The sequence below is a fragment of the Camelus bactrianus genome, chromosome 5 (genome assembly GCF_048773025.1).
Source record: "Camelus bactrianus isolate YW-2024 breed Bactrian camel chromosome 5, ASM4877302v1, whole genome shotgun sequence".
NCBI lineage: Eukaryota > Metazoa > Chordata > Mammalia > Artiodactyla > Camelidae > Camelus > Camelus bactrianus.
The window spans coordinates 2,792,819-2,811,654 of NC_133543.1; positions in this window are offsets into that span (position 1 = coordinate 2,792,819).

Below are 18,836 nucleotides of genomic sequence, written 5' to 3' on the forward strand. Positions count from 1 at the left end.
CTTGCAAACTCCACTCCATACATATATATTTTTAGGTACTAGCTCCAAATCGGTTTTACAGTGAAAACTGCAGGAACTTCAATCCGGCACTAGGAAACAGACTGAGAATCCAGAGTAAAAGTTACTCCTGCAACCCGTTCCCTTTGTGCTAGATGAACGGACGTCTCTCCACGTGCTCAGTTCTGAGAGAAAAGTGTGTGTGAAAGCCGTCCTTCACCTAGCTTGTTGGGAACACAAAGATTCTTTTCACTTGCAAACTCCACTCCACAAATATATATGGGGAGGTACTAGCTCCAAATCGGTTTTACAGTGAAAACTGCAGGAACTTCAAACCGGCACTAGGAAACAGACTGAGAAACCAGAGTAATAGTTTCTCCTGCAACCCGTTCGCTTTGTGCTAGATGAACGAACGTCTCTCCACATGCTCAGTTCTGAGAGATAAGTGTGTGTGAAAGCCGTCCTACACCTAGCTTTTTGGGAACACAAAGTTTCTTTTCACTTGCCAACTCAATTCCATACATATATATGGGGTGGTACTAGCTCCAAATCGGTTTTACAGTGAAAAATGCAGGAACTTCAAACCGGCACTAGGAAACAGACTGAGAAACCAGAGTAAAAGTATCTCCTGCAACCCGTTCCATTTGTGCTACATGAACGAACGTCTCTCCACATGCTCAGTTCTGAGAGATATGTGTGTGTGAAAGCCGTCCTTCAACTACCTTGTTGGGAACACAAAGATTCTTTTCACTTCCAAACTCAACTCCATACATATATATGTTGAGGTACTAGCTCCAACTCGGTTTTACAGTGAAAACTGCAGGAACTTCAAACCGGACCTAGGAAACAGACTGAGAAACCAGAGTAAAACTTTCTCCTGCAACCCGTTCCCTTTGTGCTAGATGAACGAACGTCTGTCCACATGCTCAGTTCGCAGATATAAGTGAGTGGGAAAGCCGTCCTTCAACTATCTTGTTGGGAACACAAAGTTTCTTTCCACTTGCAAACTCCACTCCATACATATATATGGGGAGGTACTAGCTCCAACTCTGTTTTACAGTGAAAACTGCAGGAACTTCAATCCGGCACTAGGAAACAGACTGAGAAACCAGAGTAAAAGTTTCTCCTGCAACCCGTTCCCTTTGTGCTACATGAACGAACGTCTCTCCACATGCTCAGTTCTGAGAGATAATTGTGTGTGAAAGCCGTCCTTCACCTAGCTTGTTGGGAACAAAAAGATTCTTTTCACTTGCAAACTCCACTCCATACATATATATGGGGAGGTACTAGCTCCAACTCGGTTTTACAGTGAAAACTGCAGGAACTTCAAACCGGCACTAGGAAAGAGACTGAGAAACCAGAGTAAAAGTTTCTCTTGCAACCCGTTCCCTTTGTGCTAGATGAACGAACGTCTCTCCACATGCTCAGTTCTGAGAGATAATTGTGTGTGAAAGCCGTCCTTCACCTAGCTTGTTGGGAACATATAGTTTCATTTCACTTGCAAACTCCACTCCATACATATATATGGGGAGGTACTAGCTCCAACTCGGTTTTACAGTGAAAAATGCAGGAACTTAAATCCGGCACTAGGAAACAGACTGGGAATCCAGAGTAAAAGTTTCTCCTGCAACCCGTTCCCTTTGTGCTAGATGAACGAACGTCTCTCCACATGCTCAGTTCTGAGAGATAACTGTGTGTGAAAGCCGTCATTCACCTAGCTTGTTGGGAACAGAAAGATTCTTTTCAGTTGCAAACTCCACTCCATACAAATATATGGGGAGGTACTAGCTCCAACTCTGTTTTACAGTGAAAACTGCAGGAACTACAAACCGGCACTAGGAAACAGACTGAGAAACCAGAGTAAAAGTTTCTCCTGCAACCCGTTCCCTTTGAGCTACATGAACGAACGTCTCTCCACATGCTCAGTTCTGAGAGATAATTGTGTGTGAAAGCCGTTCTTCACCTAGCTTGTTGGGAACACAAAGATTCTTTTCACTTGCAAACTGCACTCCATACATATATATGGGGAGGTACTAGCTCCAACTCGGTTTTACAGTGAAAACTGCAGGAACTTCAAACCGGCACTAGGAAACAGACTGAGAAACCAGAGTAAAAGTTTCTCTTGCATACCGTTCCCTTTGTGCTAGATGAACGAACGTCTCTCCACATGCTCAGTTCTGAGAGATAAGTGTGTGTGAAAGCCGTCCTTCACCTAGCTTGTTGGGAACACAAAGTTTCATTTCACTTGCAAACTCCACTCCATATATATATATGGGGAGGTACTAGCTCCAACTCGGTTTTACAGTGAAAACTGCAGGAACATCAAAACGGCACTAGGGAACAGACTGAGAAACCAGAGTAAAAGTATCTCCTGCAACCCGTTCCCTTTGTGCAAGATGAACGAACATCTCTTCACATGCTCAGCTTGGAGAGATAAGTGTGTGTGAAAGCCGTCCTTCACCTAGCTTGTTGGGAACTCAAAGTTTCTTTTCACTTGCAAACTCCACTCCATACATATATATTTTTAGGTACTAGCTCCAACTCGGTTTTACAGTGAAAACTGCAGGAACTTCAAACCGGCACTAGGAAACAGACTGAGAAACTAGAGTAATAGTTTCTCCTGCAACCCGTTCCCTTTGTGCTAGATGAACGAACGTCTATCCACATGCTCAGTTCTGAGAGATAAGTGTGTGTGAAAGCCGTCCTTCACCTAGCTTGTTGGGAACACAAAGATTCTTTTCACTTGCAAACTCCACTCCATACATATATATGGGGAGGTACTAGCTCCAAATCGGTTTTACAGTGAAAACTGCAGGAACTTCAAACCGGCACTAGGAAACAGACTGAGAAACCAGAGTAAAAGTTTCTCCTGCAACCCGTTCCCTTTTTGCTAGATGAACGAACGTCTCTCCACATGCTCAGTTCTGAGAGATAAGTGTGTGTGAAAGCCGTCCTTCACCTAGCTTGTTGGGAACACAAAGTTTCTTTTCAATTGCAAAATCCACTCCATAAATATATATGGGGATGTACTAGCTAAAACTCGGTTTTACAGTGAAAACTGCAGGAACTTCAAACCGGCACTAGGAAACACACTGAGAAACCAGAGTAAAAGTTTCTCCTGCAACCCGTTCCCTTTGTGCTAGATGAACGAACGTCTCTGAACATGCTCAGTTCTGAGAGATATGTGTGTGTGAAAGCCGTCCTTCATCTAGGTTTTTGGGAACACAAAGATTCTTTTCAGTTGCAAACTCCACTCCATACATATATATGGGGAGGTACTAGCTCCAACTCGGTTTTACAGTGAAAACTGCAGGAACTTCAAACCAGCACTAGGAAACAGACTGAGAAACCAGAGTAAAAGTTTCTCCTGCAACGAGTTCCCTTTGTGCTAGATGAACGAACGTCTCTCCACATGCTCTGTTCTGAGAGGTATGTGTGTGTGAAAGCCGTCCTTCAACTATCTTGTTGGGAACACAAAGTTTCTTTTCACTTGCAAACTCCACTCCATACATATATATGGGGAGGTACTAGCTCCAACTCGGTTTTACAGTGAAAACTGCAGGAACTTCAAAACGGCACTAGGAAACAGACTGAGAAACCAGAGTAATAGTTTCTCCTGCAACCCGTTCCCTTTGTGCAAGATGAACGAACGTCTCTTCACATGCTGAGTTCTGAAAGATAATTGTGTGTGAAAGCCGTTCTTCACCTAGCTAGTTTATAAAAACTGTTTCTCTTCAGTTGCAAACTCCACTCCATACATATATATGGGGAGGTACTAGCTCCAACTCGGTTTTACAGTGAAAACTGCAGGAACATCAAACCGGCACTAGGAAACAGACTGAGAAACCAGAGTAAAAGTTTCTCCTAAACCCGTTCCCTTTGTGTAGATGAACGAACGTCTCTCCACATGCTCAGTCTGAGAGATAAGTGTGTGTGAAAGCCTTCGTTCACCTAGCTTGTTGGGAACACAAAGAATCTTTTCAGTTGCAAACTCCACTCCATACAAATATATGGGGAGGTACTACCTCCAACTCGGTTTTACAGTGAAAACTGCAGGAACTTCAAACCGGCACTAGGAAACAGACTGAGAAACCAGAGTAAAAGTTTCTCCTGCAACCCGTTCCCTTTATGCTAGATGAACGAACGTCTCTCCACATGCTCAGTTCTGAGAGATAAGTGTGTGTGAAAAACATCCTTCAAAAAACTTGTTGGGAACACAAAGTTTCTTTACATTTGCAAACTACATTCCATACATATATATGGGGAGGTACTAGCTCCAACTCTGTTTTACAGTGAAAACTGCAGGAACATCAAACCGGCACTAGGAAACAGACTGAGAAACCAGAGTAAAAGTTTCTCCTGCAACCCGTTCCCTTTGTGCAAGATGAACGAACGTCTCTCCACATGCTCAGTTCTGAGAGATAAGTGTGTGTGAAAGCCGTCCTTCACCTAGCTTGTTGGGAACACAAAGTTTCTTTTCACTTGCAAACTCCACTCCATACATATATATTTTTAGGTACAAGCTCCAACTCGTTTTTACAGTAAAAACTGCAGGATCTTCAATCCGGCACTAGGAAACAGACTGAGAATCCAGAGTAAATGTTTCCCCTGCAACCCGTTCCCTTTGTGCTAGATGAACGAACGTCTCTCCAAATGCTCAGTTCTGAGAGATAATTGTGTGTGAAAGCCGTCCTTCACCTAGCTTGTTGGGAACACAAAGATTCTTTTCACTTGCAAACTCCACTCCACAAATATATATGGGGAGGTACTAGCTCCAACTCGGTTTTACAGTGAAAACTGCAGGAACTTCAAACCGGCACTAGGAAACAGACTGAGAAACCAGAGTAATAGTTTCTCCTGCAACCCGTTCCCTTTGTGCTAGATGAACGAACGTCTCTCCACATGCTCAGTTCTGAGAGATAAGTGTGTGTGAAAGCCGTCCTTCACCTAGCTTGTTGGGAACACAAAGTTTCTTTTCACTTGCAAACTCCATTCCATACATATCTATGGGGAGGTACTAGCTCCAACTCGGTTTTACAGTGAAAACTGCAGGAATTTCAAACCGGCACTAGGAAACAGACTGAGAAACCAGAGTAAAAGTATCTCATGCAACCCGTTCCCTTTGTGCTAGATGAACGAACGTCTCTCCACATGCTCAGTTCTGAGAGATATGTGTGTGTGAAAGCCGTCCTTCAACTAGCTTGTTGGGAACACAAAGATTCTTTTCACTTCCAAACAAAACTCCATACATATATATGGGGTGGTACTAGCTCCAACTCGGTTTTACAGTGAAAACTGCAGGAACTTCAAACCGGACCTAGGAAACAGACTGAGAAACCAGAGTTAAAGTTTCTAAAGCAACCCGTTCCCTTTGTGCTAGATGAACGAACGTCTCTCCACATGCTCTGTTCTGAGAGATAAGTGTGTGTGAAAGCCGTCCTTCACCTATCTTGTTGGGAACACAAAGTTTCTTTTCACTTGCAAACTCCACTCCATACATATATATGGGGAGGTACTAGCTCCAACTCTGTTTTACAGTGAAAACTGCAGGAAAATCAATCCGGCACTAGGAAACAGACTGAGAAACCAGAGTAAAAGTTTCTCCTGCAACCCGTTCCCTTTGTGCTACATGAACGAACGTCTCTCCACATGCTCAGTTCTGAGAGATAATTGTGTGTGAAAGCCGTCCTTCACCTAGCTTGTTGGGAACACAAAGATTCTTTTCACTTGCAAACTCCACTCCATACATATATATGGGGAGGTACAAGCTCCAACTCGGTTTTACAGTGAAAACTGCAGGAACTTCAAACCGGCACTAGGAAACAGACTGAGAAACCAGAGTAAAAGTTTCTCTTGCAACTCGTTCCCTTTGTGCTAGATGAACGAACGTCTCTCCACATGCTCAGTTCTGAGAGATAAGTGTGTGTGAAAGCCGTCCTTCACCTAGCTTGTTGGGAACACAAAGTTTCTTTTCACTTGCAAACTCCATTCCATACATATATATGGGGAGGTACTAGCTCCAACTCGGTTTTACAGTGAAAACTGCAGGAACTTCAAACCGGCACTAGGAAACAGACTGAGAAACCAGAGTAAAAGTATCTCCTGCAACCCGTTCCCTTTGTGCTAGATGAACGAAACTCTCTCCACATGCTCAGTTCTGAGAGATATGTGTGTGTGAAAGCCGTCCTTCACCTAGCTTGTTGGGAACACAAAGATTCTTTTCAGTTGAAACTCCACTCCATACATATATATGGGGAGGTACTAGCTCCAACTCGGTTTTACAGTGAAAACTGCAGGAACTTCAAACCAGCACTAGGAAACAGACTGAGAATCCAGAGTAAAAGTTTCTCCTGCAACCCGTTCCCTTTGTGCTAGATGAACGAACGTCTCTCCACATGCTCAGTTCTGAGGGATAAGTGTGTGTGAAAGCCATCCTTCAACTAACTTGTTGGGAACACAAAGTTTTTTTTCATTTGCAAACACCATTCCATACATATATATGGGGAGGTACTAGCTCCAACTCTGTTTTACAGTGAAAACTGCAGGAACATCAAACCGGCACTAGGAAACAGACTGAGAAACCAGAGTAAAAGTTTCTCCTGCAACCCGTTCCCTTTGTGCTAGATGAACGAACGTCTCTCCACATGCTCAGTTCTGAGAGATAAGTGTGTGTGAAAGCCATCCTTCCCCTAGCTTGTTGGGAACAGATAGTTTCATTTCACTTGCGAACTCCACTCCATACATATATATGGGGAGGTACTAGCTCCAACTCGGTTTTACAGTGAAAACTGCAAGAACTTCAAACCGGCACTAGGAAACAGACTGAGAAACCAGAGTAAAAATTTCACCTGCAACCCGTTCCCTTTGTGCTAGATGAACGAACGTCTCTCCACATGCTCAGTTCTGAGAGACATGTGTGTGTGAAAGCCGTCCTTCACCTAGCTTGTTGGGAACACAAAGATTCTTTTCAGTTGCAAACTCCACTCCATACATATATATGGGGAGGTACTAGCTCCAACTCGGTTTTACAGTGAAAACTGCAGGAACTTCAAACCGGCACTAGGAAACAGACTGAGAAACCAGAGTAAAAGTTTCTAATGCAACCCGTTCCCTTTGTGCTAGATGAACGAACGTCTCTCAACATGCTCAGTTCTGAGAGATAAGTGTGTGTGAAAGCCGTCCTTCAACTATCTTGTTGGGAACACAAAGTTTCTTTTCACTTGCAAACTCCACTCCATACATTTATATGGGGAGGTACAAGCTCCAACACTGTTTTACAGTGAAAATTGCAGGAACTTCAATCCGGCACTAGGAAACAGACTGAGAAACCAGAGTAAAAGTTTCTCCTGCAACCCGTTCCCTTTTTGCTACATGAACGAACGTCTCTCCACATGTTCAGTTCTGAGAGATAATTGTGTGTGAAGCCGTCTTCACCTAGCTTGTTGGGAACACAAAGATTCTTTTCACTTGCAAACTCCACTCCATACATATATATGTGTAGGTACAAGCTAAAACTCGGTTTTACAGTGAAAACTGCAGGAACTTCAAACCGGCACTAGGAAACAGACTGAGAAACCAGAGTAAAAGTTTCTCCTGCAACCCGTTCCCTTTTTGCTAGATGAACGAACGTCTCTCCACATGCTCAGTTCTGAGAGATAATTGTGTGTGAAAGCCGTCCTTCACCTAGCTTGTTGGGAACAGAAAGTTTCATTTCACTTGTGAACTCCACTCCATACATATATATGGGGAGGTACTAGCTCCAACTCTGTTTTACAGTGAAAACTGCAGGAACTTCAAACCGGCACTAGGAAACAGACTGAGAAACCAGAGTAAAAGTTTCTCCTGCAACCCGTTCCCTTTGTGCTAGATGAACGAACGTTCTTCACATACTCAGTTCTGAGAGATAAGTGTGTGTGAAAGCCGTCCTTCACCTAGCTTGTTGGGAACACAAAGTTTCTTTCCACTTGCAAACTCCACTCCATACATATATATTTTTAGGTACTAGCTCCAACTCGGTTTTACAGTGAAAACTGCAGGAATTTCAATCCGGCACTAGGAAACAGACTGAGAATCCAGAGTAAAAGTTACTCCTGCAACCCGTTCCCTTTGTGCTAGATGAACGAACGTCTCTCCACATGCTCAGTTCTGAGAGATAAGTGTGTGTGAAAGCCGTCCTTCACCTAGCTTGTTGGGAACACAAAGTTTCTTTTCAATTGCAAACTCCACTCCATACATATATATGGGGAGGTACTAGCTCCAACTCGGTTTTACAGTGAAAACTGCAGGAACTTCAAACCGGCACTAGGAAACAGACTGAGAAACTAGAGTAAAAGTTTCTCCTGCAACCCGTTCCCTTTGTGCTAGATGAACGAACGTCTCTCCACATGCTCAGTTCTGAGAGATATGTGTGTGTGAAAGCCGTCCTTCACCTAGCTTGTTGGCTACACAAAGTTTCTTTTCACTTGCAAACTCCACTCCATACATATATATGGGGAGGTACTAGCTCCAACTCGGTTTTACAGTGAAAACTGCAGGAACTTCAAACCGGCACTAGGAAACAGTCTGAGAAACTAGAGTAAAAGTTTCTCCTGCAACCCGTTCCCTTTGTGCTAGATGAACGAACGTCTCTCCACATGCTCAGTTCTGAGAGATAATTGTGTGTGAAAGCCGTCCTTCACCTAGCTTGCTGGCTACACAAAGTTTCTTTTCACTTGCAAACTCCACTCCATACATATATGTGGGGAGGTACTAGCTCCAACTCGGTTTTACAGTGAAAACTGCAGGAACTTCAAATCGGCAATAGGAAACAGACTGAGAAACCAGAGTAAAAGTTTCTCCTGCAACCCGTTCCCTTTGTGCTAGATGAACGAACGTCTCTCCACATGCTCTGTTCTGAGAGATAAGTGTGTGTGAAAGCCGTCCTTCACCTAGCTTGTTGGGAACACAAAATTTTTTTTCACTTGAAAACTCCACTCCATACATATATATGGGGAGGTACTAGCTCCAACTCGGTTTTACAGTGAAAACTGCAGGAACTTCAAACCGGCACTAGGAAACAGACTGAGAAACCAGAGTAAAAGTTTCTCCTGCAACCCGTTCCCTTTGTGCTAGATGAACGAAAGTCTCTCCACATGCTCAGTTCTGAGAGATAAGTGTGTGTGAAAGCTGTCCTTCACCTAGCTTGTTGGGAACACAAAGTTTCATTTCACTTGCAAACTCCACTCCATACATATATATGGGGAGGTACTAGCTCCAAATCGGTTTTACAGTGAAAAATGCAGGAACTTAAATCCGGCACTAGGAAACAGACTGAGAATCCAGAGTAAAAGTTTCTCCTGCAACCCGTTCCCTTTGTGCTAGATGAACGAACGTCTCTCCACATGCTCAGTTCTGAGAGATAACTGTGTGTGAAAGCCGTCGTTCACCTAGCTTGTTGGGAACAGAAAGATTCTTTTCAGTTGCAAACTCCACTCCATACAAATATATGGGGAGGTACTAGCTCCAACTCTGTTTTACAGTGAAAACTGCAGGAACTACAAACCGGCACTAGGAAACAGACTGAGAAACCAGAGTAAAAGTTTCTCCTGCAACCCGTTCCCTTTGTGCTACATGAACGAACGTCTCTCCACATGCTCAGTTCTGAGAGATAATTGTGTGTGAAAGCCGTCCTTCACCTAGCTTGTTGGGAACAAAAAGATTCTTTTCACTTGCAAACTCCACTCCATACATATATATGGGGAGGTACTAGCTCCAACTCGGTTTTACAGTGAAAACTGCAGGAACTTCAAACCGGCACTAGGAAACAGACTGAGAAACCAGAGTAAAAGTTTCTCTTGCAACCCGTTCCCTTTGTGCTAGATGAACGAACGTCTCTCCACATGCTCAGTTCTGAGAGATAAGTGTGTGTGAAAGCCGTCCTTCACCTAGCTTGTTGGGAACACAAAGTTTCTTTTCACTTGCAAACTCCATTCCATACATATGTATGGGGAGGTACTAGATCCAACTCGGTTTTACAGTGAAAACTGCAGGAACTTCAAACCGGCACTAGGAAACAGACTGAGAATCCAGAGTAAAAGTATCTCCTGCAACCCGTTCCCTTTGTGCTAGATGAACGAACGTCTCTCCACATGCTCAGTTCTGAGAGATATGTGTGTGTGAAAGCCGTCCTTCACCTAGCTTGTTGGGAACACAAAGATTCTTTTCACTTCCAAACTCAACTCCATACATATATATGGGGAGGTACTAGCTCCAACTCGGTTTTACAGTGAAAACTGCAGGAACTTCAAGCCGGCACTAGGAAACAGACTGAGAAACCAGAGTAAAAGTTTCTCCTGCAACCCGTTCCCTTTGTGCTAGATGAACGAACGTCTCTCCACATGCTCAGTTCGGAGAGATAAGTGTGTGTGAAAGCCGTCCTTCAACTATCTTGTTGGGAACACAAAGTTTCTTTTCACTTGCAAACTCCACTCCATACATATATATGGGGAGGTACTAGCTCCAACCCTGTTTTACAGTGAAAACTGCAGGAACTTTAAACCGGCACTAGGAAACAGACTGAGAAACCAGAGTAAAAGTTTCTCTTGCAACCCGTTCCCTTTGTGCTAGATGAACGAACGTCTCTCCACATGCTCAGTTCTGAGAGATAAGAGTGTGTGAAAGCCGTCCTTCACCTAGCTTGTTGGGAACACAAAGTTTCATTTCACTTGCAAACTCCACTCCATACATATATATGGGGAGGTACTAGCTCCAACTCGGTTTTACAGTGAAAACTGCAGGAACATCAAAACGGCACTAGGGAACAGACTGAGAAACCAGAGTAAAAGTATCTCCTGCAACCCGTTCCCTTTGTGCAAGATGAACGAACGTCTCTTCACATGCTCAGCTTGGAGAGATAAGTGTGTGTGAAAGCCGTCCTTCACCTAGCTTGTTGGGAACTCAAAGTTTCTTTTCACTTGCAAACTCCACTCCATACATATATATTTTTAGGTACTATCTCCAACTCGGTTTTATAGTGAAAACTGCAGGAACTTCAAACCGGCACTAGGAAACAGACTGAGAAACTAGAGTAATAGTTTCTCCTGCAACCCGTTCCCTTTGTGCTAGATGAACGAACGTCTATCCACATGCTAAGTTCTGAGAGATAAGTGTGTGTGAAAGCCGTCCTTCACCTACCTTGTTGGGAACACAAAGATTCTTTTCACTTGCAAACTCCACTCCATACATATATAAGGGGAGGTACTAGCTCCAACTCTGTTTTACAGTGAAAACTGCAGGAACTTCAAACCGGCACTAGGAAACAGACTGAGAAACCAGAGTAAAAGTTTCTCCTGCAACCCGTTCCCTTTGTGCTAGATGAACGAACGTCTCTCCACATGCTCAGTTCTGAGAGATAAGTGTGTGTGAAAGCCGTCCTTCACCTAGCTTGTTGGGAACACAAAGTTTCTTTTCAATTGCAAAATCCACTCCATAAATATATATGGGGATGTACTAGCTAAAACTCGGTTTTACAGTGAAAACTGCAGGAATTTCAAACCGGCACTAGGAAACACACTGAGAAACCAGAGTAAAATTTTCTCCTGCAATCCGTTTCCTTTGTGCTAGATGAACGAATGTCTCTGAACATGCTCAGTTCTGAGAGATATGTGTGTGTGAAAGCCGTCCTTCACCTAGGTTTTTGGGAACACAAAGATTCTTTTCAGTTGCAAACTCCACTCCATACATATATATGGGGAGGTACTAGCTCCAACTCGGTTTTACAGTGAAAACTGCAGGAACTTCACACCAGCACTAGGAAACAGACTGAGAAACCAGAGTAAAAGTTTCTCCTGCAACCCGTTCCCTTTGTGCTAGATGAACGAACGTCTCTCCACATGCTCTGTTCTGAGAGGTAAGTGTGTGTGAAAGCCGTCCTTCAAATATCTTGTTGGGAACACAAAGTTTCTTTTCACTTGCAAACTCCACTCCATACATATATATGGGGAGGTACTAGCTCCAACTCGGTTTTACAGTGAAAACTGCAGGAACTTCAAAACGGCACTAGGAAACAGACTGAGAAACCAGAGTAATAGTTTCTCCTGCAACCCGTTCCCTTTGTGCAAGATGAACGAACGTCTTTTCACATGCTGAGTTCTGAGAGATAATTGTGTGTGAAAGCCGTTCTTCACCTAGCTTGTTTATAAAAACTGTTTCTCTTCAGTTGCAAACTCCACTCCATACATATATATGGGGAGGTACTAGCTCCAACTCGGTTTTACAGTGAAAACTGCAGGAACTTCAAACCGGCACTAGGAAACAGACAGAGAAACCAGAGTAAAAGTTTCCCCTAAACCCGTTCCCTTTGTGCTAGATGAACGAACGTCTCTCCACATGCTCAGTTCTGAGAGATAAGTGTGTGTGAAAGCCTTCGTTCACCTAGCTTGTTGGGAACACAAAGAATCTTTTCAGTTGCAAACTCCACTCCATACAAATATATGGGGAGGTACTACCTCCAACTCGGTTTTACAGTGAAAACTGCAGGAACTTCAAACCGGCACTAGGAAACAGACTGAGAAACCAGAGTAAAAGTTTCTCCTGCAACCCGTTCCCTTTATGCTAGATGAACGAACGTCTCTCCACATGCTCAGTTCTGAGAGATAAGTGTGTGTGAAAACCATCCTTCAACTAACTTGTTGGGAACACAAAGTTTCTTTACATTTGCAAACTACATTCCATACATATATATGGGGAGGTACTAGTTCCAACTCTGTTTTACAGTGAAATCTGCAGGAACATCAAACCGGCACTAGGAAACAGACTGAGAAACCAGAGTAAAAGTTTTTCCTGCAACCCGTTCCCTTTGTGAAAGATGAACGAACATCTCTCCACATGCTCAGTTCTGAGAGATAAGTGTGTGTGAAAGCCGTCCTTCACCTAGCTTGTTGGGAACACAAAGTTTCTTTTCACTTGCAAACTCCACTCCATACATATATATTTTTAGGTACAAGCTCCAACTCGTTTTTACAGTAAAAACTGCAGGAACTTCAATCCGGCACTAGGAAACAGACTGAGAATCCAGAGTAAATGTTTCTCCTGCAACCCGTTCCCTTTGTGCTAGATGAACGAACGTCTCTCCACATGCTCAGTTCAGAGTGATAATTGTGTGTGAAAGCCGTCGTTCACCTAGCTTGTTGGGAACAGAAAGATCCTTTTCAGTTGCAAACTCAACTCCATACAAATATATGGGGAGGTACTAGCTCCAACTCGGTTTTACAGTGAAAACTGCAGGAACTACAAACCGGCACTAGGAAACAGACTGAGAAACCAGAGTAAAAGTTTCTCCTGCAACCCGTTCCCTTTGTGCTACATGAACGAACGTCTCTCCACATGCTCAGTTCTGAGAGATAAGTGTGTGTGAAAGCCGTACTTCACCTAGCTTGTTGGGAACACAAAGTTTCTTTTCACTTGCAAACTCCATTCCATACATATATATGGGGAGGTACTAGCTCCAACTCGGTTTTACAGTGAAAACTGCAGGAACTTCAAACCGGCACTAGGAAACAGACTGAGAAACCAGAGTAAAAGTATCTCCTACAACCCGTTCCCTTTGTGCTAGATGAACGAACGTCTCTCCACATGCTCAGTTCTGAGAGATAAGTGTGTGTGAAAGCCGTCCTTCACCTAGCTTGTTGGGAACACAAAGTTTCTTTTCACTTGCAAACTCCATTCCATACATATATATGGGTAGGTACTAGCTCCAACTCGGTTTTACAGTGAAAACTGCAGGAACTTCAAACCGGCACTAGGAAACAGACTGAGAAACCAGAGTAAAAGTATCTCCTGCAACCCGTTCCCTTTGTGCTAGATGAACGAACGTCTCTCCACATGCTCAGTTCTGAGAGATATGTGTGTGTGAAAGCCGTCCTTCACCTAGCTTGTTGGGAACACAAAGATTCTTTTCACTTCCAAACAAAACTCCATACATATATATGGGGTGGTACTAGCTCCAACTCGGTTTTACAGTGAAAACTGCAGGAACTTCAAACCGGACCTAGGAAACAGACTGAGAAACCAGAGTTAAAGTTTCTAAAGCAACCCGTTCCCTTTGTGCTAGATGAACGAACGTCTCTCCACATGCTCTGTTCTGAGAGATAAGTGTGTGTGAAAGCCGTCCTTCAACTATCTTGTTGGGAACACAAAGTTTCTTTTCACTTGCAAACTCCACTCCATACATATATATGTGGAGGTACTAGCTCCAACTCTGTTTTACAGTGAAAACTGCAGGAAAATCAATCCGGCACTAGGAAACAGACTGAGAAACCAGAGTAAAAGTTTCTCCTGCAACCCGTTCCCTTTGTGCTACATGAACGAACGTCTCTCCACATGCTCAGTTCTGAGAGATAATTGTGTGTGAAAGCCGTCCTTCACTTAGCTTGTTGGGAACACAAAGATTCTTTTCACTTGCAAACTCCACTCCATACATATATATGGGGAGGTACAAGCTCCAACTCGGTTTTACAGTGAAAACTGCAGGAACTTCAAACCGGCACTAGGAAACAGACTGAGAAACCAGAGTAAAAGTTTCTCTTGCAACCCGTTCCCTTTGTGCTAGATGAACGAACGTCTCTCCACATGCTCAGTTCTGAGAGATAAGTGTGTGTGAAAGCCGTCCTTCACCAGCTTGTTGGGAACACAAAGTTTCTTTTCACTTGCAAACTCCATTCCATACATATATATGGGGAGGTACTAGCTCCAACTCGGTTTTACAGTGAAAACTGCAGGAACTTCAAACCGGCACTAGGAATCAGAATGAGAAACCAGAGTAAAAGTTTCTCCTGCAACCCGTTCCCTTTGTGCTAGATGAACGAACCTCTCTCCACATGCTCAGTTCTGAGAGATATGTGTGTGTGAAAGCCGTCCTTCACCTAGCTTGTTGGGAACACAAAGATTCTTTTCAGTTGCAAACTCCACTCCATACATATATATGGGGAGGTACTAGCTCCAACTCTGTTTTACAGTGAAAACTGCAGGAACTTCAAACCGGCACTAGGAAACAGACTGAGAAACCAGAGTAAAAGTTTCTCCTGCAACCCGTTCCCTTTGTGCTAGATGAAAGAACGTCTCTTCACATACTCAGTTCTGAGAGATAAGTGTGTGTGAAAGCCGTCCTTCACCTAACTTGTTGGGAACACAAAGTTTCTTTTCACTTGCAAACTCCACTCCATACATATATATTTTTAGCTACTAGCTCCAAATCGGTTTTACAGTGAAAACTGCAGGAATTTCAATCCGGCACTAGGAAACAGACTGAGAATCCAGAGTAAAAGTTACTCCTGCAACCCGTTCTCTTTGTGCTAGATGAACGAACGTCTCTCCACATGCTCAGTTCTGAGAGATAAGTGTGTGTGAAAGCCGTCCTTCACCTAGCTTGTTGGGAACACAAAGTTTCTTTTCAATTGCAAACTCCACTCCATACATATATATGGGGAGGTACTAGCTCCAACTCGGTTTTACAGTGAAAACTGCAGGAACTTCAAACCGGCACTAGGAAACAGACTGAGAAACTAGAGTAAAAGTTTCTCCTGCAACCCGTTCCCTTTGTGCTAGATGAACGAACGTCTCTCCACATGCTCAGTTCTGAGAGATATGTGTGTGTGAAAGCCGTCCTTCACCTAGCTTGTTGGGTACACAAAGTTTCTTTTCACTTGCAAACTCCACTCCATACATATATATGGGGAGGTACTAGCTCCAACTCGGTTTTACAGTGAAAACTGCAGGAACTTCAAACCGGCACTAGGAAACAGACTGAGAAACTAGAGTAAAAGTTTCTCCTGCAACCCGTTCCCTTTGTGCTAGATGAACGAACGTCTCTCCACATGCTCAGTTCTGAGAGATAATTGTGTGTGAAGCCGTCCTTCACCTAGCTTGCTGGCTACACAAAGTTTCATTTCACTTGCAAACTCCACTCCATACATATATATGGGGAGGTACTAGCTCCAAATCGGTTTTACAGTGAAAACTGCAGGAACTTCAAATCGGCAATAGGAAACAGACTGAGAAACCAGAGTAAAAGTTTCTCCTGCAACCCGTTCCCTTTGTGCTAGATGAACGAACGTCTCTCCACATGCTCTGTTCTGAGAGATAATTGTGTGTGAAAGCCGTTCTTCACCTAGCTTGTTGGGAACACAAAATTTCTTTTCACTTGCAAACTCCACTCCATACATATATATGGGGAGGTACTAGCTCCAAATCGGTTTTACAGTGAAAACTGCAGGAACTTCAAACCGGCACTAGGAAACAAACTGAGAAACCAGAGTAAAAGTTTCTCCTGCAACCCGTTCCCTTTGTGCTAGATGAACGAAAGTCTCTCCACATGCTCAGTTCTGAGAGATAAGTGTGTGTGAAAGCTGTCCTTCACCTAGCTTGTTGGGAACACAAAGTTTCTTTTCACTTGCAAACTCCACTCCATACATATATATGGGGAGGTACAAGCTCCAACTCGGTTTTATAGTGAAAACTGTAGGAACTTCAAACCGATACTAAGAAACAGACTGAGAAACCAGAGTAAAAGTTTCTCCTACAACCCGTTCCCCTTGTGCTAGATGAACGAACGTCTCTCCACATGCTCAGTTTGGAGAGATAAGTGTGTGTGAAAGCCGTCCTTCACCTATCTTGTTGGAAACACAAAGTTTCTTTTCACTTGCAAACTCCACTCCATATATACATATGGGGCGCTACGAGCTCCAATTCGGTTTTACAGTGAAAACTGCAGGATCTTCAATCCGACACTAGGAAACAGACTGAGAAACCAGAGTAAAAGTTTCTCCTGCAACCCTTTCCCTTGTTGCTAGATGAACGAACGTCTCTCCACATGCTCAATTCTGAGAGATAAGTGTGTGTGAAAGCCGTCCTTCACCTAGCTTGTTGGGAACACAAAGTTTCTTTTCAATTGCAAACTCCACTCCATACATATATATGGGGAGGTACTAGCTCCAAATCGGTTTTACAGTGAAAACTGCAGGAACTTCAATCCGGCACTAGGAAACAGACTGAGAAACCAGAGTAAAAGTTTCTCCTGCAACCCGTTCCCTTTGTGCTAGATGAACGAACGTCTCTCCACATGCTCAGTTTGTAGAGATAAGTGTGTGTGAAAGCCGTCCTTCACCTAGCTTGTTGGAAACACAAAGTTTCTTTTCACTTGCAAACTCCACTCCATATATACATATGGGGCGCTACGAGCTCCAATTCGATTTTATAGTGAAAACTGCAAGATCTTCAATCCGACACTAGGAAACAGACTGAGAAACCAGAGTAAAAGTTTCTCCTGCAACCCTTTCCCTTGTTGCTATATGAACGAACGTCTCTCCACATGCTCAATTCTGAGAGATAAGTGTGTGTGAAAGCCGTCCTTCACCTAGCTTGTTGGGAACACAAAGTTTCTTTTCAATTGCAAACTCCACTCCATACATATATATGGGGTGGTACTAGCTCCAACTCGGTTTTACAGTGAAAACTGCAGGAACTTCAAACCGGACCTAGGAAACAGACTGAGAAACCAGAGTAATAGTTTCTCCTGCAACCCGTTCCCTTTGTGCTAGATGAACGAACGTCTCTCCACATGCTCTGTTCTGAGAGATAAGTGTGTGTTAAAGCCGTCCTTCAACTATCTTGTTGGGAACACAAAGTTTCTTTTCACTTGCAAACTCCACTCCATACATATATATGGGGAGGTACTAGCTCCAACTCTGTTTTACAGTGAAAACTGCAGGAAATTCAATCCGGCACTAGGAAACAGACTGAGAAACCAGAGTAAAAGTTTCTCCTGCAACCCGTTCCCTTTGTGCTACATGAACGAACGTCTCTCCACATGCTCAGTTCTGAGAGATAATTGTGTGTAAAAGCCGTCCTTCACCTAGCTTGTTGGGAACACAAAGTTTCTTTTCAGTTGCAAACTCCACTCCATACATATATATGGGGAGGTACTAGCTCCAACTCGGTTTTACAGTGAAAACTGCAGGAACTTCAAACCGGCACTAGGAAACAGACTGAGAAACCAGAGTAAAAGTTTCTCTTGCAACCCGTTCCCTTTGTGCTACATGAACGAACGTCTCTCCACATGCTCAGTTCTGAGAGATAAGTGTGTGTGAAAGCCGTCCTTCACCTAGCTTGTTGGGAACACAAAGTTTCATTTCACTTGCAAACTCCACTCCATACATATATATGGGGAGGTACTAGGTGCAACTCGGTTTTACAGTGAAAACTGCAGGAACATCCAAACGGCACTAGGGAACAGACTGAGAAAAAAGAGTAAAAGTTTCTCCTGCAACCCGTTCCCTTTGTGCAAGATGAACGAACGTCTCTTCACATGCTCAGTTCTGAGAGGTAAGTGTGTGTGAAAGCCGTCCTTCACCTAGCTTGTTGGGAACACAAAGTTTCTTTTCACTTGCAAACTCCACTCCATACATATATATTTTTAGGTACTAGCTCCAACTCGGTTTTACAGTGAAAACTGCAGGAACTTCAAACCGGCACTAGGAAACAGACTGAGAATCCAGAGTAAAAGTTTCTCCTGCAACCCGTTCCCTTTTTGCTAGATGTACGAACGTCTCTCCAAATGCTCAGTTCTGAGAGATAAGTGTGTGTGAAAGCCGTCCTTCACCTAGCTTGTTGGCTACACAAAGTTTCTTTTCACTTGCAAAATCCACTCCATACATATATATGGGGAGGTACTAGCTCCAACTCGGTTTTACAGTGAAAACTGCAGGAACTTCAAACCGGCACTAGGAAACAGACTGAGAAACCAGAGTAAAAGTTTCTAATGCAACCCGTTCCTTTTGTGCTAGATGAACGAACGTCTCTCCACA